Genomic DNA, 25,376 nt, shown 5'->3' with positions numbered 1-25,376 from the left:
GCTATGTTCTAGGATTTGCTCTTATTTTGGCTCAAAGGAGATGGTGCTGAGGACACAAAGACCTCCAGAAAAAGGGACTACAGAACTATAGAAGTAATCTGAACAAAAAGAAATTCCCCCCCCCCCCACCCTGAAAAATAGCTTCTACATTATCTTTTTTGTTTGCTTTTCCAAAGAAAATATTTTGCCTGAAATTTTTATCATATTGCAGCTGTGAAAGCAATATTTAGGGTGGAGCAAAACAGAAACAAATGTGAGATAAGGGGTAGGGGGTGGGGGGGTTCATCATAAAGGAAAACATTAGCTGGCTGATATTCAAAACTACAGTATTTAACTGGCCAGGAATGGCATTTTAGCACCCAACCATAGATATTCAGAGGGAGATAACTGGCTATATCACGCACCAAATCAGCTATATTTAGCATTTAAATAGGCCTGCTCTTTATGCGGCTTATCTTTAAACAATAAGCACTTAACCAGCTAGTGCTGAATACTAGCTTAACTGGTTAAGCTGCCACAGAAAAGTGAATCCGGATATTTCAAGGCCGCAGGAAATGGCTCGGCATTGAATATTCAGGTTGAATGCTGGTGGTGGGCAGTCAAAGTGCTGCCAGCTGAATATCGGGGCCTAAATCTGAGCTCTTAGGCTCATCTCATGGAAGATTCAACAGACGGGGCAGTACCTTTGATCACACAAGTACTGCAGTTATAGTAAACTAGTGTTTAAGCCCATTACATTAAGCTCTGAAATGTGTTGCCAGAGGTTGTGGTAAGAGCGGATAGTGTAGCTGGTTTTAAGAAAGGTTTGGACAATTTCCTGGAGGAAAAGTCCATAGTCTGTTATTGACAAAGACATGGGGGAAGCCACTGCTTGCCCTGGATCGGAAGCATGGAATGTTGCTACTATTTGGGGTTCCGGAATCTTGCTTACAATGAGATAATGGAATGTTGCTAGTGTTTAGGATTCTAGAATCTTGTTACTCTCTGGGATTCTGGAATCTTGCTATTCTTTGAGATTCTGTATGGAATGTTGTTACTCCTTGGGTTTTGGCCAGGTACTAGTAGCCTGGATTGGCCACTGTGAGAATGGGCAACTGGGCTTGATGGACCATTGGTCTGACCCAGTAAGGCTATTCTGATGTTCTTATGTTGAAGTAGCTACCATTAATATAAAACCACAAAGTCCCTCCTTGAGGGCCGCAATCCAGTCAGGTTTTCAGGATTTCTCCAATGAATATGCATGAGATCTATGTGCATGCACTGCTTTCAATGCATATTCATTGGGGAAATCCTGAAAACCCGACTGGATTGCGGCCCTCAAGGAGGGTCTTTGAGATCCCTACTATATAGTAAGAGGATACAATCCAAGCAAAACTTTAAACGATGTTCACCCTTCAAGGGTTTAACCCGGATGGAGTGGCAGATATAACCCTATCCAGGGCATAGAGTGGTATAACCTGCTCAAAGTGGTGGTATCACTGGACAGACTAGGTGGACATACAGGTCTGTATCTGCTGTCATTTTACTATGTTAACTGAATGGCAGATATTGTGATGCTTCTTAACACACCGTCAGGAAGATACTGGGCATACACTCAACCGTTAACACAGAAGCTTTGCAATAACTGTAAATCCTACCCACACCTTAGTAAATAGAGCCCGCAATGGAGGTGAAGCGTTTTGCCTGAAGTCAGAGACAGCATCAGTGGGAAAAATAACATTTGAACCCTGGCTATTGATCCATGGTTTATCAGTAACTGAGAAGCATGGCCATAAATTTGTATTACTACAATTATTCATTTCTGTAACACAACGCTGTGCAATGAGACACGAGAGCCCTTGCTTGGTAAAATATCATAGGGGGGGGAGGCATGAGTGCCACGATACACCCCCAAATCTTCCCGCTCTCATCATACCATGTTGCTGCTGTTTCAGCGGTGACAAAACAATGATAAAGCCATCATGGGGACCACTTCATTCATCCTCGTGGCTGCCGGCTCTGCCCCAGACCTGAAAGTGATGTCAGAGGGGGAAGAACTGGCGGCTGCGAGGATGAGTGGAACGGCCCCGCGATGGGCTTTATCTTTGTTTTGCCACTGTTGACTAACTGCAGCAGAGGCAGCTGTCGGATAGGATGGGTAGAAGCTGGATGTAGGAGGGCAGAGGAGGCAGATTCTGGATAGAAGGGAGAGACACACTGGATGGGGGGGGGGAGAGAGGAAAGACAGATGCTGGATAGAAGGGGCAGAAGAAGCAGACACCAAATAGAACGGGGAGAGGGGAGGCAGTCGCTGAATGGCAGGTAGAGAAGGAATGGAGGAGGGGAGAAGAGAGATGATAGAAAAAGGAGCACACACCGGATGGAAATGGGAGACTGAGGGGGAAAATGCTGAATAGGGGTGGGGAGGGAGGAAGAGGATACAGTTAGGGAGAGACCGGGGTAATAAGCAGAAGTGAAATAGGAGAAGCCTGAGTGAGGGAAAGAAATGACAAGCTGTAGGTAGACACAGTATGAAAACAAAGAGAAATTGTAAGGCTCAAGGAATTCTTTCTAGCCCCCCCCTCCACAATAACATAGTAAATGATGGCAGATAAAGACCCACATAGTCCATCCAGTCTGCCCAACCATACATGCTCCATAAATTAATCATTTCATTTAGATATTTCTGGGCCAGAAACCCAGAGCCCTGCCTGGTCATGTGCTTAGGTTCCATCTACTGGAGTCTCCGTCAAAGCTCACTCCAGCCCATCTTAGCCATCAGGACAACAAAATGAAACCTTGAGCAAGTCATGTTTTCAAATATAAATTGGGCCATGAGGTTAGTACCTTACCTCCCTCCTCCAGGGCATTGATACTCCAACTGGCACAGAACCAAAAGCTTAGAGGCCAGCAAACAAGGGGGCCTTGAGCATTTGTGCAAGCCCAAGGCCTACCATTTCTGCCTCTCTGAAATAGGAAGTAGAGAATGACACAGTGACAAAATTCATCACCGTTCCCATCCCCGCGGATAACCGCGGGAAACCATCTTCATGTCATTCTTTAAGGAAAGAGGGAAGAATCAGAGGGAAGAATCAGAGTATGAATGGCCACAACCACTGACCTGCAAGCTTTGCTTTGAAGAATGCTGGTGTAGAAGGACTGAGGTTGAGTAGCAACATTCCAGAGCTGAGATTGTGATGTCATAATGCCTCATTCCACCAGTGCCTAAGAGCCAATCACATCAGTGATGTCACAATGGCTTCATTATCCTTGGCTCACATAAGAATCAGAGTATGAATGGGCCCAGCTTTGCTTTGAAGAATGCTGGTGTAGAAGGACTGAGGTTGAAATAGACACTAGAAAATGACATGGGATTATTTCCCGTGGTTATCCGTGGGGACGGGAACGGTGATGAATTTTGTCACCGTGTCATTCTCTAATAGGAAGTTTGGAAGGAGAGTGAGAAGGCAGGCTTTGAGCATGCACAAGGCTCCTTGCCCGCCAGCCTCTATACTTTTGGTGTTGTGCCAATTGGAGTTTCGCCACCCCGGGGGAAGGGAGGTATGGTACCGAACACAATGTGGGGGGGGGGGGGTGTGGGCTGTGAGGTGGGCAGAAGTGCTTGAGATCACTGTGGGGGAGGGGAGAAATGCTGAGCACCATAGTGGGGGGGGGGGGGGGGGTTCAGAGGCAATGAATAATGCTGGATGGGATGGTAGGGAAGGAAAGAGGAGATGCTGGAGGTGGAGCGTGGGTGGGGTTGGAATAGAGCTTGGTCCCCCTCCCCCAAACAAAAAGACATTCCACTGCCCCTGGTAAAGGTCTAGTGGAGACTGACAAGACAAATCTGAGGGTCTCAGAAAGAACCAGAGTACAAGGTTTAAAGTATCAAAGGTAGTCACTGCATCTATTTATTTGGTTGACGATGGAGGCTAGAGTGATTTTCAAATTTGGCTGTATACGTATTAAAGCTTTGAATGGATTACTGCCAAGTTATCTTTTTTTGATTGTTTTCAAATTTGTAAATAGGAAACATCTGCGTATGGTTTGCCTCTTTTGACTTTCCATCACTAAAGGGTTGTGTCTACAAACGTTTCCTTGGTAAAATGTTGGCATTTCGGGCGGCTCTGTGGGGAAAAACAAATTAGCACTCGTCTATTATTTTTCACCTCCTATTCAGCTTTCAGAAAAATGTAGAAAACATATCTCTTTGGTAAATATCATGATTAATTCATTATGATCTTTTCTTGATTTGTAAACTGTGAGGTCGTTGCGGTGTATAAGTCTCTATGTTATGCTACACCTCTTTCAGAAGCAACTCAAGCCGAGTTAAATTCAGGTATTTCCCTGTCCCTGGAGGGCTTACAATCTCGGTTTGTATATAAGGCGATGGAGGGTTAAGTGACTTGCCCATGATCACAAGGAGCAGGAGTGGAATTTGAACTGGGATTCTCTGGTACTCCAACCACTAGAATATGGCTCCACTCCCCCGATACTCATTCACTTTTAACCCAATTTCCTATGTTTGTATTTTCACAATCCAATAAGTCCCACCTCCAATGACAAATCACCTGATTAGAGATGGAATTGATCTGGACAGCCTTCAAACAATGATTATTTACCTTTTGGTCAGCTCTGGTACTGTCCTGCAGAGGGCAAGGGAGCAGTTGCATCACCTTGAATAAAATCTATATTAACTTAATTTTTTTTGTTTAAATGCAAGACTAGCTCAGGACAGTGGAAAATGGGAGGCAGTATGGGTCCTCTGTTGGAACTGGTTTAGTACTGGGAATAATTAAACTGCTCTGTGGTTTAATGCTACTAAGCCAACAGAGAAGAGCTCTTGAGAAAAATTAATGGAGCTAAGATTGAAAAACGAACATGTCAAAAGCTACTGCAAGGAGACAAGAATGTTTATTTTTTAAGCCAAGGGTCCTCGCTCTGGGTTCTAGCTTTTCATTCGAATTTCCTTGCAATTGTTTAATTCTGTTTCAAGATAAAATTGATTTTTTGTTTGTTTGTTTGTTTTTAAATCCCACATGGCTTCTATGAATTTTTGAAGGATAGAGATCAAGCTTTTCGATCCATAGAGATAAAAATCCAACGGGGACAGTGTAGGTCTGAGGCTGGTGTCCCCAGTAGTGTCTAAATAAATACAGTCTCAAAGGTAAAACATCATTAATGAACCCTTTTTGTAACAGTAGATCTTTGTTGGTGTTATAATCACAGCCAGGTATTTTCTTTAAACTCTTGGCTTGCCTCCCCGGTTATGGCATCCAAACAAATACAAAAGACAAGTTTCCAGGATTTACCCCCACTTCTATTAAATAGCGCTAGCGATTTTTAGAGCAGAACGCTGCGCTGAATGGCCTGCGCTGCTGCTGACGCTTATAGGAACTCAATGAGTGTCAGGAGCAGTGCGGCTCTCTGCGCTAGAAAATGCTATTGCAGTTTCGTAGAAGAGGGTTAGTCTCTTGCTGTTAAAATTCCGTTACGTCTTCCCAGGGCTGCTCAAGGGTATCTAATGCTCCTTAGGCCAGGGGTGTCCAACCTTTTGGCTTCCCTGGGCCGCATTGGCCCCCCCAAAATTTTCTGGGGCCGCGCAAACGCTGCAGCAAGACAGAGGAGGGAGCCAGCAAGATGGTAAACACCCGGGGGCAGCAGAGGAAAACACTGCATCGCCCTCGACCGGGGCCGCACAAAATACTTCACGGGGCCACAGGTTGGACACCCCTGCCTAGGCAAACCACCTGCAGTGCAACCCCTCTCCTCCTCACCAGGGACAACTCAAGACCCTATTCTATTCCACCAACCTCCATATCCAGCAGTTTTCTTCCTTTCTTTACCTTATCCCCCTGAAGTATCTAACATATCCTCTTCTCTTCCCTCCCCCACCTGCATCTTATTTCTCCCCTTCCCCTACCATATCAAGCATCTTTCTCCCCCTGCCCCTACCAAACACTGTCCAACGTTTCTTATCATTTCTTCCCTCGCTGGTCTGCTTCCCTTTTTCCCTCCTGCTGCTATCGTTCTGCAGCTGTTCAGAACTGCAAGTGGGTAGTCGGAGGTCTTGAGATATGGCAGCACCCAAAGGCCTGCTGAATTCTCCCACCTTCTCCAGTGCTAAATAGTTGTTTTGAAGTGCTGATGCCATGTTCTTCTTCTCCCCTCCAGCACCCCTGGATTTTGCAACCCTGGGCAGGGTGCCTAGTGATTAGGCTGGAACTGCTCCCTCCCGTTATCACCACCAAAATTGTACATGTCATTCATTATACCGCTCTTTACCACAAGGTATCATAGCAGTTTTCAGAATTCCAGAACGTTATTGTTACTTCAGTAATAGACAATACACCACATATGGCAATAATAAAATCCAGGACAATGGAAGCATGGCAATACACGTAAAGAAGGGAAGGACACTGGCCTGACTGGATCATAAGCGGGTCCACAGCTTCTCAACCAAGTCTTCATCAAGTTTTCAGGATATTCACAATAAATATGCATGATATAGGTTTGCATGCACTGCTTCCTTGGTATGCAAATCTATCTCATACATATTCATTGTGGACATCCTGAAAACCAACTACTACTACTAATTATTTCTATAGGACTATAGTGGGCTCACAAATTAAGGTGTTCTTTGTACCTATGGCAACAGAGGGTTTAAGTGACATGCCCAAGGACACACACAGCTGCAGTGGGAGTTGAGCCCAGTTCCCCAGTTCACTGCATTAATCATTAGGCCCTTCCTCCACGGTGCAGGAGGAGACTAGATGTGCCTCAGGGACCGGCTTGAGTCTAATGAATTTATCTGAGAGGGAAGAAAAGTCATTCCACTCCCTCAACTTTTGCAGGTCTCTTCGCCAACTTGGGTCAAGAGTAGTAATTTGGTTGAATTTGTAAAAAAAAAAAAAAAAAAGATCTGTAATTCAGGTCTATCAAACAGTAATTTAACTGGGATAGGCACGTGGGATCTCTCTGAGAGAGAAAGAGATAATGTTTACTGCAGATGGGCAGACTGGATGGGCCTTTTGGCCTTTATCTGCCATCATGTTTCTATGTTTAAGCTTTGGGCGTCTTCATTTTCTGTTTCGGAGAGGGGGGGTTGGGCTTGATGGACCAGTAATCTGACTTAGCTTAGTACCTATGTTTTTAACGGTTCATAGTAATACGCGCACGGGACTTTGACGCGCAGACAATTCGACATAAGACCCCAGTGCGCCGCCTAAAAAGTTACTTTTAAAGAGCTCTGATGCGGGGGGAAAACCCCACTAGTTTACTTCATACTCTTCACGCTGCCGTTGGGTGGGGGGTTTGGAACCCTCCATTATAGAGTAAACTTAACTTTTTCCCAATTTTTTAGGAAAAAGTTAAGTTTTCTCTATAATGTGGGGGGTTGCACCCCCACACACCCCCATCGGCAGTGCGAAGAGTATGAAGTAAACTGGGGGGGGTTCCCCCATACTCCCCATCGGAGCTCTTTAAAAGTAACTTTTTAGGCAGCGCCGAACTGTCCGCGCCGAACTGTCCGCGCTGCAATGTTGGCGCGCTGAAGACTCGTGCGCTTTTGTCCCGTCATCGTTTTTAACATGGTGGGGAGGTGGTGGGTAGGGTTTCCATATGTCTGGATTTACCCAGACATGTCTTTTTTAGAGGACTGTCCAGGTGTCTGGATGGGTTTTGAAACCCCAGCAGTTTGTCCAGGTTTAGGAAGAAGCTTGGGGCCAAATTTGCGTGCATGTATGCGATGTTATCACATCTCATCCGCGCATGTTCAGAGGCCCTTCAGATGCAGCGCCGAGCTTAGGGAAGGAGAGGAGATGAGGTTTTCAAAGAAATATGGTAACCCTAGTAGTGGGGGAGGTTTACAATAGAGAATGAAACGGTGACAAAATTCATCACCGTTCCCGTCCCCGCAGATAACCGCGGGAAATAATCCCATGTCATTTTCTAGTGTCTATTTCAACCTCGGTCCTTCTACACCAGCATTCTTCAAAGCAAAGCTTGAGGGTCAGTGGTTGTGGCCATTCATACTCTGATTCTTATGGGAGCCAAGGATAATGAAGCCATTGTGACATCACTGATGTGATTGGCTCTTAGGCACTGGTGGAATGAGGCATTATGACATCACAATCTCAGCTCTGGAATGTTGCTACTCAACCTCGGTCCTTCTACACCAGTATTCTTCAAAGCAAAGCTTGCGGGTCAGTGGTTGTGGCCATTCATACTCTGATTCTTCCCTCCCTCCTTAAAGAATGACATGAAGATGGTTTACCGCGGTTATCCGCGGGGACGGGAACGGTGATGAATTTTGTCACCGTGTCATTCTCTAGTTTACAATCTAATATACATTTCTAAAATTACAAGGTCCAGGCAGGAGTATCCAAGAGGATGATTGACTGTCCTGTATCTAATTATTCAAGTTATATCATGAGAAAACCTCTAAATAAATCCCTGTTTAATATGTTTCAACTGATCTAGTTACCACCGGTCATGTCTTGAGACTTCCAACCTGCCTTACAAACTCCTTTTCAAAATGTTGGCTCACGTTACCTTCCAGCAAAGGCTCAAATATAGCCCCTCTCCCTGCACAGAATATTCCAGCATCACTTTACAAAGACCGCTCTGTTGCTCAGCTACTCAGCATGGAAAAAAAAAAAAAAGTTTTGCAAAAGCGGGCCCAAACAGTTTTGGCAGAACCCCAGTATAGATCTGCTTATCTGCTCATGGATCACAGCCAACCTCTACACCCCACCTCATAACAAGGACTACAAAAGATTTTCAGCAGGGAAAGCCTGGCGGTGCTGCAAACTTTCAGCTAGGTTGTCTCCTGGGAAACGGTGCCGTTATGGGTTTCTAGGCACAAGCGATAATTGTCTAGCACAGCAAAGTTCAAGCAAACAGTACTGCTCTTGTATAAAGAGCGAGGAGCCCTTGGTCTGCTCTGCAGCTTCTAAACGCCAGGCCATTTCCTTCCTAACGTATTAAAAAATTACAAAGAGAAGCTTAAGAGAGATGTATGGCTTCAGTGATGTTCAGTATGCTGCGGTTTTAAACATACCAGATCTCTAGTTATTTATCCAAAACTACAGAATTTAGCAAAAAGCACAGCTATCCAAGCTTCCCTACGCTCTCTTGACTGCAAACCTCGGGCATGGGAGCATAGCACTGGAAAGAGTGTTGCAGGGGAGAGAAGGAAATCTTTCTTTTATCACTCATTGAAATGTATTGGGGGGTTCGGGGAACTTTTACGGTACAGTATGTGCAAAAAAACTTATTAAATGAGGAAAATATTTTTGAACAAAGGAAGAAGGAACTGGCTAGTGAAATTACGCCACGATGGCCCCTAGACTTTTCCCAGGAAGAGTCACGTAGGTCATTTGAGCTCCTACAGAGGGCTAGAATGGGGAAGAGTGTGGGAAACCCCCATGGAGATGTTTGCTGAGAGGAAGAGGCGGAGGAGGCTCTCTGGCCTTTTTAGCAATCGCAGATGCTAGAGCAGTGGTTCTTAACCTTGTTGGAGGTACTGAACCCCACCAGTTTCATATGCGTGTTGACCGAACCCTTCTTTATTGGAAAAATAAAATATGATTTTTACAAATTCAAAACATAGGTATACAGTGAGGGAAAAAATTATATCAGTTTTGAAAACAAAAAAGTTCTCCTATATTTTGAATAATAATAACATAATAATGAAATTTACTGCAAATCAGTGTGACTTCTGCTGTTGCCTCTCAGAGACCAGTTCAGAAATGCGTGGCTTTACCTTGGCAAGTGCCACTCTCATGTCATTTTCGCAACAAAGTCTGTTCCTTTTCTTTGTTTTTATGTCCAGCATCCTCGAAAAGGATGCTGAGTTGGAGGTGTATTTTGACCTCCACCGAACCCGCGAGACTGACTCACCGAACCCCTGGGGTTCAGTCGAACCCAGGTTAAGAACCACTGTGCTAGAGAGTCAGCGACCGTGGTACCATAAGCCAAATTATTCTACCTCCTGTTTTCCAGGTGCAAGGGGATTGAGGGATACAGATAGAGGTATAGATAGGATTATGTAAGGGTATAGATAGAGGGATAAAGGGGATTGAAGGGTTTTAGGCAAAGGATCACCTTACAGGTCATGGACCTGATGGGCCGCCACGGGAGCGGACTGCTGGGCATGATGGACCTATGGTCTGACCCAGTAGAGGCAATGTCTTATGTTCTTATGTATGTGGCACACTGACTTCCACTTAACCCCGCCAACATTTATTCTCCTCACCCCTTTCATTCCACTCTTTTGCCCCCCCCATTCCATTCCCTTCCTCCTGATTTCTCATATTTTTTTCCCCCTCTTCCCCTGTTCCTGTAGTCTCAGAGCAGGGTGCAGCCACATGCGCTCAGTTCTGCATCACAGAATAGGGAGCACCAACACCTCCACAAATTTGCTTGACTTCTTTGAAGGTGTGAATAAACATGTGGATAAAGATGAGCCGGTTGATATAGTGTATCTAGATTTTCAGAAAGCTTTTGATAAAGTTCCTCACGAGAGGCTCCTGAGAAAATTAAAGTTTCATGGGATAGATGGCAAAGTTCAGTTGTGGATTAGGAATTGGTTATCGGATAGAAAACAGAGGGTAGGGTTAAATGGCCATTTTTCCTCAATGGAGGAGAGTAAACAGTGGAGTGCCGCAAGGGGTCTGAACTGGGACCGATGCTATTTAACTTATTTATAAATGATCTGGAAATTGGAACGACGAGTGAGGTGATTAAATTTGCAGATGGCACTAAACTGTTCAAAGTTGTTAAAACGCATGCCGATTGTGAAAAATTGCAGGTGGACCTTAGGAAATTGGAAGACTGGGCGCCCAAATGGCAGAAGAAATTTAATGTGGACAAATGCAAAGTGATGCACATTGGGAAGAATAACCTGAATCACAGTTACCGGATGCTAGGGTCCACCTTGGGGATTAGCGCCCAAGAAAAGGATCTGGGTATCATCGTAGACAATATGATGAAACCTTCCACCCAGATTTGAAAAATAAAAGGGGACAATAGTGGTGGTGCTGGGAGGAGGCAAACAAGACACCTGCTGTACTAAGCTCTAACAATGCTTGTGCACCACCTCCCAATTCTGCTCTTCAAACCCCTCCCCCTTTCATGTGACTGGGCAGCAGGCAGTGCACATAAGTTCCTCATTTCCTACTGCTGTGGACCAAAATATTGTGATAAGAGCTGTGAGACTTTAAATGCTTCACCTGCTGCCCGGCTGCACAGGGACGATGAAGAACCGATCGGAAGGCGGTGCAGCAACACTGCTCAAGGTAAGTGTAGTATGTGGCATGGTCACATCCTATGTTCCCGCTAAGCTGAGCATAGCTCTAGGAGCATCGCTCAGAGATTTACATGGCTGCTAACAGAGGAGGGATCATAGGGGGAGATGAGTGAAGAAAGATAGTGAGGGGACAGCTGAGTGAGTGATGATCTCGGGGCTCAAGGGTCTCTCGTATGAAGAGAGACTGAACAAATTGCAGCTCTACACTCTCGAGGAACGTAGGGAGAGGGGCGACATGATCGAAACATTTAAGTACCTCACGGGACGTGTCGAAGTGGAAGATGATATTTTCTTTCTCAAGGGACCCTCGGCCACAAGAGGGCACCCGCTCAAACTCAGGGGCGGAAAATTTCATGGCGACACCAGAAAGTATTTCTTCACAGAGAGAGTGGTTGATCATTGGAACAAGCTTCCAGTGCAGGTGATCGAGGCAGACAGCGTGCCAGACTTTAAGAATAAATGGGATACCCATGTGGGATCCCTACGAGGGTCAAGATAAGAAAATTGGGTCATTAGGGCATAGACAGGGGGTGGGTAAGCAGAGTGGGCAGACTTGACGGGCTGTAGCCCTTTTCTGCCGTCATCTTCTATGTTTCTATTTGTAGGTCAGTAAGGGGAGTTTGAATTGTAGTCTAAAATGGATGGGAAGGCAATGAAGAGACTTTATGAGAGGGGTAACATGAGTATAGTGGCTCTCCCAGAATATAAGTCATGCAGCTGGATTCTGGATGGATTGGAGGGGAGCGAGATTGAGATGGCTAAGTGCAAGTTTTGAGAGTAGCGAATTGCAGTAGTCTAAGCGTGAGGTGATGAGGGTGTGGAAAAGTGTTTTAGTAGTGGAAGGGTTGGATTTTGGTAATATTATACAGGAAGAAGCAGCAGGTTTTAGCAATATATTGTATCTGTGCGGTGAAGGAGAGAGAGGAGTCAAAGATGACCCCAAGATTACGAGCTGACAAAACAGGAAGATGAGAGTGTTGTCCACAGAGACGGAGAACGAAGGAAGCGGAGAGGTGGGAAGATGAGCAGCACTCTTTTAGCCATATTCAAGGCCTAACCAGTCTGCCCATAAGCTCAATCAGCTGGTAAGTCCCTCCTATCTATGCCCTTCTCTTCAACTGCCAACTCCAGACTCCGTCCCTTCTGTCTTGCTGCGCCGTATGCTTAGAACAAGCTGCCCGGATCCCTATGGCGGGCTCCGTCTCTGGCAGGGTTCAAGGCTCAGTTAAAAGCCCACCTCTTTGAGAGTGCTTTTGACTCCTAACTCCTCTCACCTTGGGTTCTGCATCCCTAGCCCTGTCTGTCCAAGTTAGATTGTAAGCTCTTCCAAGCAGGGGCTGTCTATAAATGCCAGAATGTACAGCACTGCATACGCCTTTCAGCACTATATAAGTGATAAGTAGTAGCCTAATGATTTGTTTTCCTGCCATCACATTCTCTGTTTCTATGTTGTAAGCTGCTTAGACAGATTTCTGAAGGATGGTATATCAATATATTTTTTTTACTAAACTTGAAAGCATTCTAATGTTTGACATTCTCTCTAACAATAACTAGCCTTTTTGCTTCAGAAAATTGCCATAATTAATTGAAAAATGTTGCATGTTTTTATCAATGAGTTTAGCAGACATGGGCTAGAAGCCAAGTGACGAAAAAGTGGACTCTTATCCTGGCAGGCCGATTCCTCAATAGATCTGTTTAGTCTATCATGTACCACCAGCTTCTGTGCCACCCAGACTTAACATGGCTGTTTACCCTGGAACCTTTTGGCAGGTAGCTCAATTTCATCACAGTGGAGCCACTTCAAAGATCATCTCAGTGCGTAGGAAGAAAAGGTGCAAGATCATATTCTAGGGCAAAAGAATAAGGAACTACAGTATATTTCATTCTGGTCATCTGTGGTTTTATAAAAACTATCTGTATCATGAGGAAATTCTTTACCAGCATTATTTTTTTGGGGGGTGGGGTTCTTTTTCATAATGTAATGTTACTTCTACTTTTCCTTCACTGAAATGTAGTCAGGTGACATGTCACATTTACCAGATTAACTATTTTAACCAAGTTGTGCCCTGTCTTGAGAGTGGCTGCTTTTTTATGAACATTTGAGCCTATTGGATTTCTAGCCCATATAGACAGACATGGCCCAATGGGAATGAGGTAGCCTGGGTCCAGGAAAGGCAAGTTTTGCCTTACCAATTTATTAGGGTTTTTTTTAAAAAATGGGGTAAACAAGTAGATAACGATGAGCCAGTAGATGTAATTATCTGGATTTTCGGAAAAACTCCTTAGGAAATTAAAGATTCGTGTGAAAGGAGGCAGTGTCCTTTTGTGGATTGCAAACTGAGAAAGAGATAGAAAATTGACCCTTTAATCCTATTCTATTATCTAGATGGAAAAGAGTCGCCAGTGAAGTGCCTTCATAATATTCATAAATGATCTGGAGGCAGGAGTGACAAATGATGTGATCAAATTTGTGAATACAGCGGATACCTTGGAATCCGAACGTCCCAGTACTTGAACAACTTGGAATCCGAACTAAAAATTCAAGCAAATTTTGCCCCGGAATCCGAAAGCCGCTTTGGAATCTGAACGCATGCACGTTGCTCATGTGTGTACGTTTCCCAAGCGCTCGGGCCACCCATACCTCGTTCAGTTCATTGTCGGAAGCTGTAGTGAAAGCATCTCGTGTGATTTTCGCCTTTGTATAGTTTAGTGAGGAAAATACTGTACTATTATTTGTTAATATTGTACCTTAAAATCCAGTGTATTTACTGTTAAAATTTGAATTTGTGGGGCCCAGGAACGGATTAATCCAGTTTCTATTATTTTAAATGGGAAAAGTTGTACTTGGAACTCGAACGATTTGAAACTCGAACGGGGTTCTGGAAATGGATTAAGTTCGGATTCCAAGATATCACTAACATAAAATTATCCAAAAGCCATTAAAATAGTTGACAACGGCAAGGTTTCCAGAAAGGATCTTACGAGACTGGACATCAAAGTGGCAGATAAAATTTAATGTGGACAAGTGTGAAGTGATACAAATACAGAAAAATAGGGCTCCTTTTACTAAGATGCGTTAGAGCAGGGGTAGGGAACTCCGGTTCTCGAAGAGCCGTATTCCAGTCGGGTTTTCAGGATTTCCCCAATCAATATGCATTGAAAGCAGTGCATGCAAATAGATCTCATGCATATTCATTGGGGAAATCCTGAAAACCCGACTGGAATACGGCTCTCGAGGACTGGACTTCCCTAACCCTGCGTTAGGGCTTTAACGTGCGGAATAAAAGTGTAGCACACGGTAATTTCCTGCGTGCGCCAAAAACGCTAGTGCACCTTAGTAAAAGGAGCCCATAGTCTCGGCTACTGTACAAATTGTGGGATGCTGAATTCAGATTCACCTCCTAAGAAAAAGATCTTGGTAGTCATTTTGGGTAAGAATGTCAAAAATATTCAGCCCAGTATACCGTGGCTACTAATAAAAGCCCAAAAAATATATGCAATACCACTTATTCAAAACAGTATACATCAGTGTAACTAGCCCTTAAAACTTTCAGGCTTTTTTTGGGGGGGCCTCAGAATCGGAGCCTACGCACAGCTGTTAGATCACAGACTGAGATGATCCGCGTAGTATTACCACTCCTGCGCCAATCATTGGCCTGCTTATAGTTGCTTTTTTGTTTTGTTTTATAAAACGTATTGTTTAAACCCTTCACCAAACAGTTCTATAAATAAATAGATAATTCCTTCAAAGCCACTTAATGTTCTTCAGCACTATTCCAAAGATAATAATGTGCACTTGTTTCTAGTGTTTAAAAAAATAGACCATAAACTTATCTCATTGCTAGCAGTCTTCACTGTTGGAGTCTCTTTAGACACTTAATGTCATATCAAAATGCCTGTCTGCCGACGCGGCCAGCGTTTCGCGGGAACCGTATTCATCCGCTGCGTCAGGGCCACCAAGGCATAACCAATCAGAGGCTCGATCAGCTCATTCAGTCATAAATTTTCAATAAGTGGTATTGCATATATTTTTTGTGATTTAGTTATTCTTACCACTGGGTTGAGTGGTTTTAGGTTATATACTAATAAAAGCCAACAGAATGTTAGATATTACCTAAAAAGGAATACAAAAAGAAAGGGCCTCTTCTATCAAACTGCGCTGGCAGTTTGTAGCACGCTGAATGGCCCGCGCTGCTCCCGACGCTAATAGCGCAGTTTGTTAGAAGAGGCTGAAAAGATAAGTATATCATTATGCGTGTATCCATGGTGTGTCTGGTCCCTTCAATACTACGCCAATCTGGTCGCCCCCATCTTTAAAAAGATATAATGCAACTAGAAAAGGTTCAGAGAAGGGTGACAAAAAAAACAAACAAACAGGAATAAACATGCTAGGGCTTTTCAGCTTTGAGAAAAAATGACCGGGGGGGGGGGGGGCTATGATAGACGTTTATACAATTTTCACAGGGTAGAACGGTTAAATAAGGAACAGTTGTTTAACCTGTCAAACAAGGACACTCCCTGGAACTAAAAAAAAATCACAAAATGTGTGTGTGTGTGTGGGGGGGGGGGGGGGTGTTTCACATGTAATTGAGCAGTGAATTTTGTGGCCAGAGAATGTAATCAAGGTGACCAACATAGCAGGATTTAAAAGAGGCTTGGACAAGTTCCCAGAGGAAAAACTCCATTAAAATTTTTTTTAGCCAGGACACCCATTGTTTGACTCTAGCAACTGACTATAGGAAATAAATCTAGGGGGGGTGTCAAAATTCAGCCTGAATATTCAGCATAGGCTAGATACCCAGATACCCTGTGCTGAATATCCATGTATGGTGTGGATGTCGGCTGTTATCCAATCTTCAGATTCTTACCTGAATAGATATCCAGATTAGTGAACGACACGAGGACAATTTTTTCTTCATCCATAGAAACATAGAAATAGACGGCAGATAAGGGCCACGGCCCATCTAGTCTGCCCACCTCAATGACCCTCCCTCTACCTTTCTCCGTGAATAGATCCCACGTGTCTATCCCATTTGGCCTTAAAATCAGGCACGCTGCTGGCCTCAATAACCTGTAGTGGAAGACTATTCCAGCGATCAACCACCCTTTCAGTGAAAAAGAATTTCCTGGTGTCCCCGTGCAGTTTCCCGCCCCTGATTTTCCATGGATGCCCCCTTGTTGCCGCGGAACCCTTGAAAAAGAAGATATCTTCTTCCACCTCGATGCGGTCCGTGAGATACTTGAATGTCTCGATCATGTCACCCCCACAAGTTCTTTCCCTGTCCCTGCCCCATTCCTGCAAGCTCTGTCCTTATTTGCACAGGCCTCAAACACTTTAAAATCATAAGTGTTCGAGGCTTGTGCAGTTAAGGCAGAGCTTAAAGGAATAGGACAGGGACAGTGAAAAAAACTCGTGGAGATAGGACAGGGAATTGACTTCCTTGCAGGGACAGGAAAAAAATTTGTCCCCATGTCATTCTCTAATCCAGATCAAGTTAGGTACTAGTGACCTGGATTGGCCACCGTGAGAACGGGCTACTGGGCTTGATGGACCATTGGTCTGACCCAGTAAGGCTATTCTTATGTCTTATTCTCCTAACTTTCGTTACCTGATTAGCTGATCGAAAATCACTGCTAAATGGGTAATGCCTGACTCTACCCCTGGACTGCCTTAACACTACCCAGAGGTGGTTTGAACTCTACCCAACTCGGAGTTGCTTCTACCTGGAGAAATTCCACCGCCTATTGTCCCCTTACTTTTTGATCTCTGCTGGGTACTTGTGACCTGGACTTGCCACTATCACACAGGATGCTGGACTCGATGGTCCTTAGTCTAATGCAGCATGGCTTTTCTTCCTACAAAGTGACATGAGTTAAAAGAAGTCAAAATAGAGCAGTGTACGAGGACAAAACTTTACAAAATCTTTTGCAGTCTTGAGAGCCTGGATTCTGTATATCCTACCTGCCCAATGGCGAGGTAACAGAAACTGTTAGCAGATAAAGCCCAGTAGGGCCTCAGCCACTGTGCTGCTGCAAATATTTTGCAGATTTGGGTTATCTCCCTTCCTTCTCCTTCCTGCCTCTGTATCTTTGCTGAGCAGATTGAAATTGTTGCATTACAGCCCTGAGCTCTCTAAAGAAGCAAGCCATGGAGTCCAACTCACCGGGAAAATGCGTCACAGGTAATAACTTTTCTTTAAAACAAAAGTTCATTTTGCTATCGGAAATGTCCTAGCATTGCTCAGCATCTACAAACTCATGTTTTCCTTTTAGAACAAGTAGGCCATCTTTCTACTTTATCATCAAAAAGTTTACAAAAAAAAAAAAAAAAGACAGTAAAGTGTTCTAAATTTTGCGATCATGACATGTGCACAGATCAAGGTAGCAGATTTGAATAGCAGAGACGTGCAGGATTCTGGCCATTCTGTAAGCAACGCCTTCACTTCTGTGGGACAGGGGATCTTATCAACCACTATGCTGAATTCAGAAAGATTAGAACCAGCCCAACCATTAGGCAGGATTAGGTAATCGCCTAGGGGAGCTACTTCTGGAAAGAAACACAGAGCAGCTGCGGTCAAAGCAAAACAATAAATCCTGACAGCCCGACAAGCTCAGAGAATGGTCAATGTGTACTTTCAACTGCATGAACATAATAGCCTTACCGGGTCAGAGCAATGGTCCATCTAGCCCAGTATCCCGTCTTCACGGAGACCAATCCAAGTCACAAGTACCTTACAAAAGCCCACCTTGTAGCAGCATTCCAGAACCCCAAAGATTATCAAGATTCCATGCAGAATCTCAAAGAGTAGCAAGATTCCGGAACACCAGATAGTAGAAGCATTCCGGAACCCCAAAGATTATCAAGATTCCATGCAGAATCTCAAAGAGCAGCAAGATTCGGGAACCCCAGATAGTAGCAGCATTCCATGCCACCGATCCAGGGCAACTCCCATATTTGTTTCAAAAGCAGTTTATGGATTTTTCTTCCAGGAACTTGTCCAAACCTTTTTTAAAACCAGCTACATTAACTGCACTTAACACATCCTCTGGTAACACATTTCAGAGCTTAACTATTCTCCAAGTGAAAAAATATTTCCTCCTATTGGTTTTAAAAGGATGGGCTATTTACCCATTTACTTGGATGAATGATTTTTTTTTTTAAGTTGCCTCATTTGAGAGTGATATATATGCATACGCATGCATACACATAACACAGAATTTAATATTTAAAAGCATTTTCTCTGTCTAGAGGGGACTTGAAAATTAAGGGGTAAGTGGAGGTGTATAAGGCTAAAGGTTCACATAAAAGCTATATATTTATCCCCACTTTTACAAAAGCGTGCAAGAGATTTTTAGTGCTGGCCAGTGCGCTGAATACTCTGTGCTGCTCTTGTCTCTCATAGGAACTCTATGACCGTCGGAGCAGCGCAGAGCATTCAGCGTGCTGGCCAGTGCTAAAAACCTTATCTGCGCTTTTGTAAAAGAGAAGGGGGTTCTTTTACTTTATGTATGATTTTTAATATTAGACCAGGTCTTTTCTATTTATAATGACATTCTTTTCTTAAATTATTTATTGATTTTTAAAAATTTATTGTAAATTGCTTTAGTCGTATGCTAAAGTGGTATATTAAGTTTGATAAAAATAAAATACTGGGTCTGACCAATGATCCATCTAGCCCAGAATCCTGTTTTCACAGTGACCAATCCAGGTCACAAGTACCTGGCAGAAATCCAAAGAGTAGCAACATTCCAGAGCTGAGATTGTGATGTTATAATGCCTCATTCCACCAATGGCTAAGAGCCACCTCATCACCGATGTCACAATGGCTTCATTGTCCTATCTATACTTGGCTCACATAAGAATAGCCATACTGAGTCAGACCAGTATCCTGTCTCCACAGTGGCCAATCCATGTCACAAGTACCTGGCAGAAACCCAAATAGTAGCAACATTCCATACTATCCATCCCAGGGCAAGCAGTGGCTTCCCTCATGTTGATCTCAATTAGAGAATGACACGGTGACAAAATTAATCACCGTTCCCGTCCCCGTGGATAACCGCGGGAAACCATCTCCATGTCATTCTCTAAGGAGAGAGAAGAATCAGAGTATGAATGGGCTCAGCCACTGACCCTCAAGCCTTGCACTGATGAATGCTGGTGTAGAAGGACTGAGGTTGAGACAGACACTAAAGAATGACATGAGATGGTTTCCCGCGGTTATCCACGGGGACGAGAACGGTGATGAATTTTTCCACCGTGTCATTCTCTAATCTCAATAGCAGATCGTGGACTTTTCCTCTAGGAACATTTTTTAAACCCAGATTCTCCTGCAACGGCCCCGAGGAAGATCCGATATTCTGTACACAAACAAATTGGCAGCTTGAAAAATTATAGTTTGGCGCGTTTCTTGCTTCCTTTTAACCAGGCAACTGCTTCCTGGATATTTGCTGTAAAAAATGTGTTCAGTACCATTGCAGGCTGATGGCCAGGGCTCTGTGTTTTAGTTTACCTTGAGTTCCTGTGACTGAATTTTTCAGTGCACATCTCTGGCAAGAGCAAAGACTGCCCTACTCCAGTTCCTAGGAGGATGCTTCCAGGTAATGTACTCATGCAATCCACACCCCACACGGACACATCACTCTGGCACGTTTCAAGTAGAATCTACATGGCACAGCAGCCTAGCAATACTGCATTCTGCTCAACAAGTAACAGTACACATGTCTCTGACATACATATGCTAAGCACCCAAATATATATTCAGGAATAATTGTGCACTAAACCAGTGTTTTACAACCTTTTTATACCCATGGACCGGCAGAAATAAAAGAATTATTTTGTGGACTGGCAAACTACTAGGACTAAAATTTAAAAACCCCGTTCCGCCCCATCTCTGCGAGCTCGGTCACCTCAGTAACTATAGAAAAATAGACAAATATAGTGCAAAATATAGATAGCAGATATAAATTCTCAAAACTGACACGTTTTGATCACTAAATTGAAAATAAAATCATTTTCCCTACTTTTGCTGTCTGGTGATTTCATGAGTCTCTGGTTGCATTTCCTTCTGTCTGTGTATCCTTTCTTTCATTTCTTTCTTTCTGCATTCATGCCCAAGAATTGTCCCTTTCTATTCCCTCCCTCTTTCCTTCCTATGTCTTTAGTGCCCCCGGTGCCTCCTTCCCATGTCTTTAGTGCCCCCAGTGCCTCCTTCCCATATCCTTAGTGCCCCTTCCTGTCTTTAGTGCCCCCAGTGCCTCCTTCCTGTGTCCCTCTCACTGCCTTCCAGACTTTGTCCCACCCTCGAAGCCAGCCTGTTTGCCTGCTTCCCTCCCTGCCGCGCAAAAAAAAAAAAGCCTCCCTCCTTCCTTTTCCCTGCTCTTACCGCCCTGCTGCTGCTGGTAAAGGCGACAGGAAGTCTTCTTTCCGACGTCAATTCTGATGTCGGAGAGGACGTTCTGGGCCAGCCAGGCAGCGATTGGCTGGCCCAGAACGTCCTCTCTGACGTCAGAATTGACGTTGGAAAGAAGACTTCCTGTCGGCTTTAGCAGCAGGGCGGTAAGAGCAGGGGACCCGGGGAAAGGAAGGAGGGAGGGACAGGAAATGATCGCCTGTCTTGTCCCCGAGCACAGCGAAGCTGTGTGGGGGGACAACGGGACAGGAGGTCTGAAAATGGGTCACCTTAATCTTGCCGGCCCTGCGCGGACCGGCAGAAATTTCCTGCGGACCGGCAGTTGAAGAACTGCAAACAGATATGAACTAATGTGCACACCTTCTAACACTTCTCAGTGCTCAGAGAACCGTTTTTAGCTTATGAGACCGCTGGGTGAAGCAAAATTTTAGCCCACTACTGATAAGGCTCAATTCTCAATCATTGCACTGGTCCCTGTAGTATCTTTAAGTATAATACTCTCACTTTTTTTGCTTTTTTAAAATTCTTTTTTAAAATACTTTTTGATTCTTTAAATGCTCAACTTCAAAACAGACTTAGCTTTTAATGCAGGGGTTGAACAGGTTCTAACCCCTGCATTAAAAGCTAAGTCTGTTTTGAAGTTGAGCATTTAAAGAGACAAAAAGTATTTAAAAAAGATCAAAAAAGTGAGAGAGTATTATACTTATAGATACTACAAGGACCAGGGCAATGATTGAGAATTGAGCCGTATCAGTAGTGGGCTAAAAATGTGCTTCACCCAGCGGTCTCATTCGCTAAAAACAGTTCTCTGAGCACTGAGAAGTGTCAGAAGGTGTGTCTTATAATCACCTGTGTGCACATTGGTTCAAACATATGCTAAGGCCATTTTCTATATTCATGCCACACATATGCTAAACATCTGGTGACGGGCAAATATTTTACCAAGTGCATAACAAGGAAGTGTTTATAAGCAGCCTTATGATACATCCTGAGACACAGTTGCTTCTTGTGTTCTTTGCGGTGCTTAATGCCTATGACAAGACAGACAACTTTCTGTCTTGTTTCCTCTCGGTAAACATCTATTACTCTGACCCTGCACACATGGTTTGCACTTCTCAATCCCCCATGTACACAAGAATGAGAAAGAGCCCTTTATTCGCGGCCGGGCAGTAACTGAACTGACACGGCGCCTTACATAAGGGCTGCTTTCTGCATGCAACACACACACACACCCTCTTTTGGGCTCTATGAGTTTGCAGACATGCAGATGGATTCAGATGGGTAATATGGAACCCCAGGGGCTTTCCTGCATGTTTATCCATTCCAATTTGACAGTTTAAATCACTCAGCTATGGAGAGGTGTATTATATTTTTTGTTTGGCCCAGCTGTCTCCTCCTATTCCTTTTAACTTCCTGTTCAGTCTGAACTAGAGAATGACATAGGGACAAATTTTTCCCCATCCCCTTGGGAACACATTTTGCCATCCCGTCCAGTTCTTTTCCTGTCCCTGCTCCATTCTTGCAAACTCTGTCCTTATCTGCACAAGCCTCAAACACTTTAAAATCATAAGTGTTCGAGGCTTGTGTGGGTAAGGCACAGCTTACAGGAATGGGACAGCGACAAAACTCACGGGGATGGGACGGGGCATAATTTGTCCCCTTGTCATTCTCTAGTCAGAACCAGTTTCTAATGGATTATGGCAGGGGTCTCAAAGTCCCTCCTTGAGGGCCGCAATCCAGTTGGGTTTTCAGGATTTCCCCAATGAATATGCATGAGATCTATGTGCATGCACTGCTTTCAATGCATATTCATTGGGGAAATCCTGAAAACCCAACTGGATTGCGGCCCTCAAGGAGGGACTTTGAGATCCCTGGATTATGGCACCATCAGCCTCCATCCACTGCTACCTGTAAACTTTCTCCCTGTCTTCATAGCCCCCCTTTCAACATAGCTCAGGTATTGCAGAGACTATAATCCCTCCAGAATTATGTGGGTCCTACATGTTGGAACTAAATGATGGTCAAGGCACTGTCTTCCCAGGGCATGGAAGACCTGGGCCGGGAATAGAACCCAGGCCCTTTTGTGTGGCAGAGCACGGTGCTGTCATGGAGCTACAAAGACGGCCCTATTTAATTGTTTATGTTCTTTATTTTTTAATCACAGATAAAAACCTGTAGGAAATACCACAGATGTTATCGTTCAATCAAGGGCCAAATTTTAAAAAGTAGGACAAAAAAAAAAAAGCCTTCAAGTGTCTTGTCTGCTTGCAGAATTCAATACCACAACAATTTGACTTCCTGTAATTTCTCAAAAGGAAAAAGTTCACAGAAAAAAAAAAGTCAAACAGGCAAAAATGAAGCTGCACACAGAGAACCGTGGAACCTTTGCCCAATTCCTAGATGTAGCACTTGTGGAAAAATCCCTCAGGACTCTGGAAACAATTTTCAGACCTTCTGCCTAAGAATAACGCTTGCATCTAATTTTGTAAGGAACTCGTATGTGTGCTTTCACTTCAAAAACTGGCCATTTATAGAAAAGGCCCATCAACTCTGCACCAGTTTTTCCTAGGGGGGTCAAACTTTCATAGAAAATAATGAGTGTAGATTTAAAAATAAGGTCTAGGTGTGATTTTTCTAATTCCACCCAAAATGTCCTGGCTAAAGTGCAATGTGGAAATCCTATGTGAACCTGCAGACAGCCAATTTACCCGGGTAAAGGACTGAAAATTGTCCTTTTCCTGTACTCTAGAGCAGTGTTCTTCAACCACCGGTCCATGGACTGGTGCCGGTCCACAGGGACGGCACATGCATCAGGCCTTGCATTTCTTAGCATTAAATCTTAGCTGCCAAATTTCAGACCATTCTTCAAATTTCGCTAGGTGCTTCCGCATGTTATTCACACCATCAGGGGTGTCTACTCTATTGCAGATTTTGTTATAATCCGCAGAGAGGCAAATCTTACCTGACAGCCCTTCAGCAATATCGCTTAAAAAAAATGTTAAAAAGAACAGGCTCAAGAACTGAACCTTGAGACTACCATTATATGCCCAGATTCACTAACCTGCCCGATCCGGGCAGGTCCAATGAATTCAGGAAAGAAAAATATGCAGATGGGGGGGGGAGATCGGAGGAACGCCCCCATCTGCCTGCAAGGATCACTGTTGTGCAATCCGCACGCATGCATAGACCATCTGTAGATGGTCTGCGCATGCCCGTCGGAGCCGCAATCTTTTTTTTTTACTTTTTACTGGACCTCTGGGCCGGCTTTTTTATTTTTCTTTTGCCCATGGTTATAACCTGCTAAAAGCCCGCAGGTTAAAACCACGGGCTAGCACTGCGGGGCAGGCAAATTGGGGCAGCGGGAGGCAGATCTGGACAGCGGGAGGCGTTCGGGGCAACATGAGATTGGGGCTGACAGGGCGGCAGAAGGCAGGGCAGCCGTAAAGGGCTTGAGCGATTAGTCCCCAGCAGTCGGTGTGCCTGAAAAATGTTGGTGAATCGCTGCCTTGCTAGATTTGCATGCCATTTCCCTAATTTGCATGCGTGGATCGGATCAGGTGCGGCCAGGTTAGTGGGTTGGGGTCGTAAAGGGGTCACAAACTGATCTGTACACGATCGGTTTGCTTAGTGAATCTAGCCCACGATAGCCGTCTTTCCTCCCTCGTCTCCCCCCTCCCCCAGCACTGAATGGATAATCTCTGATATGCATCCATTGAACAGCAGACTCAAAACCAAGTTGCCTTTTTTTATTTTTTTTACTTTTAAGCATTTGGAGGTAAATTCTATATACTGTGCTTAAAAATTGGTACTGAAAAAAAAATGCTGATGGTATTCTATAAACCCTTAAACTTTAATTACACACATAAATTTGAGGAATGCCCTCCATCTGCCCATGACCTTCCCATTTCCATGGTCCCTTTTTGGTACCATGCCTAAATTTATGTGCATAAATGTCAAATAAATCCAATCAATGCTAATTGCTTAAGCCAATTATCAGCGCTTAATTGTTCAATAGAGGTTGAGTGGCCTAGTGCAGTGTTCTTCAACCAGTGCCGGTCCACAGAAATTTCCCGCCGGTCCACAGGGCCAGCACGTGCATCAGGCCCAAAACAGTGTTCTTCAACCGCCGGTCCGCGGTGCGATCGATGCGGCTTTATCTTCGAGCCAGCTTCCTCTTCCTAACTGATTCAGCGCACAAAGCCACGGGCAGCGGCTCCTACGGGCATCCTGCGCCTGAATCGGAAGCCTTCTCTCTGACGTTGCAACGTCAGAGGGAAGGCTTCCAGATGAGGCACGGGACGTGCAAGGTGAAATTAGTACTATTATGGGGGCGGGGTCTGGCCCACGACTTAGCCCGGTGTTGTTCAACCACCGGTCCACAGAATAATTCTTTTATTTCTGCCGGTCCATAGGTGTAAAAAGGTTGAAAAACACTGGCCTAGTGGTTAGAACTGCTGCCTCAGCGCCATGAGGTTGCGAGTTCAATCACAGCCTGCTCCCTGTGACTCTGGGCAAGTCTTTGAGAGTGCTTTCAACTCCTAACTCCTTTCACCTTGGGTTCTGCATCCCTAACCCTATATGTCATGTCTGTCTGTCCAAGTTAGATTGTAAGCTCTTCCGAGCAGGGACAGTCTATAAATGTCAAGGTGTACAGTGCTGCGTACACCTTTCAGTGC

At 44.4% G+C, this 25,376-nt stretch overlaps 2 protein-coding genes across 4 annotated transcripts in view; one reads left to right on the top strand and one right to left on the bottom strand.

Moving 5' to 3' along the window:
• The window catches only part of C11H7orf50 (chromosome 11 C7orf50 homolog), a 293,434-nt gene that overhangs the window by 109,158 nt on the left and 158,900 nt on the right, over positions 1–25,376 (bottom strand). The window lies entirely within an intron of this gene.
• GPR146 (G protein-coupled receptor 146) overlaps positions 1–25,376 on the top strand; it is a 73,970-nt gene that overhangs the window by 32,675 nt on the left and 15,919 nt on the right. The window contains exon 1 of one of the 2 annotated variants that reach the window (XM_033914808.1): positions 17,452–17,472. The exons of the other annotated variant lie outside the window; for it this stretch is intronic. The gene's annotated coding sequence lies outside the window, so the exon portion shown is untranslated. Of the gene's footprint in view, positions 1–17,451; positions 17,473–25,376 lie in introns of those variants that run through there. 2 annotated transcript variants of the gene reach the window in all.

This window comes from Geotrypetes seraphini, chromosome 11, assembly GCF_902459505.1.
Source record: "Geotrypetes seraphini chromosome 11, aGeoSer1.1, whole genome shotgun sequence".
Lineage (NCBI taxonomy): Eukaryota > Metazoa > Chordata > Amphibia > Gymnophiona > Dermophiidae > Geotrypetes > Geotrypetes seraphini.
The sequence above is the reverse complement of the archived record's forward strand: the minus strand, read 5'-3'. Positions and strand labels throughout refer to the sequence as shown.